We start from the raw sequence: 3,667 nt of genomic DNA, 5'->3' as shown, positions 1-3,667 counted from the left end.
AAAGAATAAAATATAATTTTATATAATTATTTAATTATAATTGGATTAATTCGGTTCAACTAGTGACCCAACAGTTGAACTACTAATTCAGTGATCCAGTACTTTAACCAAGTGAATTACCAGTTTAGTTCTGATAACTATGATTTAAAGTGAACAAAAATACGCATAAAAAATCGTAAATATCAAAACACACCTGAAATATTATTTTCAATGGACAAAAGTGTTATGTCGTTGGTTTGTAAGACCTCGAGTGTATTTTTATCCATGGAATCAATCTTTTAAGTGTACGTTGGTATTTATGAACTTTAATGTATATCTTTGTCCATTTCAAACTTTTTTATGTGTACTTTTATTTATTTATTCTATATTTTATTTCTAAATGTGTTTTAAAAAAGCTTTAATGTGATTTTATTTGTCGTAATTTTTGCAATTTTGTATTTAAATAATGGTGCATATTTAGTTAACCTAAAATATATAATGGTTAGATGGTAAAATAAATCTTTAAAATAATGGTTAGAAGGTTTTTTTACATCTTGACTAAATGTTATTTTGTTGTTCGACTAAATTTATATGTCACATTTATATTTATGATCTATTACTAGGTACTTTATTTAGAGTTCAAACGATGTATTTTTTTGAAAGAATATAAGATAATTAGAAACTATTTTAAAAACATTGTCTACAGTCATCAACAATAGAACTCAGAAGATCTTTTTCAAATGTTTATATATCAAAATCATTTTTAAACAAATTTAAAACAAGCTTGCAATATGATCTAACTAACATATATTTCTATTACAACTAAGTAACAAATTTGAGAAGCCTTTTAAGTTTATTTGTAGATAAAAATTTTTAAAGTACGATTCAATCTCCGTTCTTGTGCATCTTTCACAACTTTAAATACAAGGAGAAATGAAAAAATTGCCAGTTAGGGAAACAACCCCCAAGAGTAGCTCAGCGGATCCCCAATAACTGAAAGTGAAAATTTTCTTATAGGTTACAAGGTAAAAGAGAAGCAACGATGATAAACAAGCTGATATTCTCACTTAATGAGTCGAGTGTGCTATATACAAAGGGAAAGCCAGAGGAAGCCAAATAAGAGAATAAATCATACATATAGAAGCACATAGCAATGTAAAACAATAAGTAATAAAGTGATAAAGCAAACTCTAAAAAGAGAAGGAGGAACGAATGCTTACCCGAATGAAGAATAGAGAAGATGAATTGTTTAGACACCTTTTTCTACTTTTTTTTCTCTAGGTACTATGCTTACAAAAATAAAAATTTGAAAGTACAGTTTGAAAATGAATGGAATAAGCATCTTGAGTATGTTTCAATGAGCAGGGCAATGGGAGTAGACATGCCACATCAGTAAAATTGCTGCATTCAAAGAGACGTGCATGACCCCCAATTTACTCTCCCCACCTGACAATAGTGCCATGAATAGGCCCTCGTTATTAGAAATAATGATAACAACTCAAGAATAATAAACTTGATATAGGGTACTACCTATTTATTGGCGATGAGCAAATCAGAAAAATAATCAAATATTAAATATATATATATATCCTATTATTAATATGATTATCAATCAAGATCAATATAATTAATATTCAAACATCCTAATATTCTCTAACATCTCTCAAACTCAAGTGGCAATTTGAATTTCCAACTTATTAAAGAAAAAAAAGTCTAACAAAAAAACTACGGGAACTCCAGTGTAGATGAATCTGTTGGAACTTAGGATGTAGATAAAACTACCACAACAGAATATAGACAAAATTGCAAGAATAGGTGCAGACAAAATTGCTAAAACAGGTACAGACAAAAGTGCTAAAATAGAGCACAAATAAAACTTCCAGAATGAGATGCAGACGAAATTACTAGAATAGGACGTAGATAGAACTACTAGAATGGGATGCAACACAGAACTGCTAGAATGAGGTGTAGACTAAATTACTAGAACAGGGCATAGATGGAACTGCCAAAAAACTTTGGTGCAAATGAAACTGGTAGAAAAACACGAGGTGCAAGCAGAATTACAAAAAACTCAGAGAGATTGATATTGTAGGTGACAAATCAAGAGTCAAAAAGGTGGCAAACTTCAACTTAAAATAAGAAAGTAGGCATAAAACAAATATAAAAGATTGAGATAGCTTAAAAACAAGATTGTAGTGGTTGTTGTGTCGTGATTAAAACATCAAAAGGTAGTTTAATAGGAGTGATAGAAATATGAACAAAACTTGCTCTTAATAGATAGCTAAGACAACAATTTCAAAAGGCTCAAGGAGAATATCATTCCTCTGCTACAATATTAGAATTAATGATAATAATTCAAGAATATTAAAATTGATAATTAGATGTTCTGTGAATATGATACAAGGCACCGCCTATTTATAGGCAATGAACAAATCAGAAACTCAATCAAATAATAAATACCTAATATCCTATCATTAACAAGACTATCAATCAAGATCAATCTAATTAATATTAAGATATCCTAATATTCTCTAACACTCGCCACTCACAAGATGCTAGGGCAAAAAGTGTAGCTGATGGAAGGTCTCTCCTAATGCTCATATGCAAACTATGTAGCTTTAAACGAATCTAAACCCTAAGAACAGAGTACTCAAAATTCTCACCAATATCAAAGCCTTGGTGAGGGAAATGTTATAACCCAATATTTCAATTTGGGCCTAAGATACCCTTTAACCCAAATGCACCACTTTCTAAGAAAATAATTGGATCTCAAGATACCTAATTTGAGTCATAAACATAAGGAATCCCACCAAATTTAATACAAATCTAGTCAAGATTCCTCACAAATTTCACTTGATTCGCTATAAATTCAAGATGGAATATCCACTTCAAGGTATTATTTTCCTTAATCCTTATACCTATTAAACCATAACTAACTTAAGCGTTGAAGTCTCTTATAAATTTATATAGTTTGGATAAGATCAATGGATAATTTTGAGAAAATAAATTTAAATTTATATAATATTAAAACTAAAATTAATAAAGTTAATTAATTAATTAAGTAACTCATTCAACATTTATAAAACATATCAAGTAAAATATACATAAATATAACAAAACTGTAAAAGCAAAAACTAAACTTATGATTATACACAAGTAAAGTATGGTTTAGTTTGGAGCATTTTACCGTATAATAAATTAAAGGTTTAATTACTCTTTTAGTCCCTATAGTTTTATGAAATTTTCAATTAGGTTCTTATATTTTTTTTTTATTTGGTCCTTGCACCAATTTTTTTTTTCAATTAGGTCTTTGTTCATAGTAATTGGTTTAATTGAATAGGGACACAATTAAAAAAAATTGGTGTAGGGACCCAAATAAAAGGAAAAAAAAGTATAAGGGCTCAATTAAAAAAAATTTGGTGCATGGACTCAATTAAAAGAAAAAAAAATATAGAAACTTAATTAAAAATTTCGTACAACTATAGGACCAACAGAATAATTAAACCTAAATTAAATTAATAGTTCTATTCACAAAATATAAATAACTATAAATTCTTTTATAGTCTCATATACAGTTATATGTGAACCATAGATGTTCTCTAGTTTCATGGAACCCACCAAATATTCTCCAAAATAGATCTTCCATTTTCCAATTTGATATTACGTATTCACGTTCCTATAGCATCAC

Source organism: Arachis ipaensis, chromosome B09 (assembly GCF_000816755.2).
Source record: "Arachis ipaensis cultivar K30076 chromosome B09, Araip1.1, whole genome shotgun sequence".
Lineage (NCBI taxonomy): Eukaryota > Viridiplantae > Streptophyta > Magnoliopsida > Fabales > Fabaceae > Arachis > Arachis ipaensis.
This window is presented reverse-complemented; position numbering follows the sequence as displayed.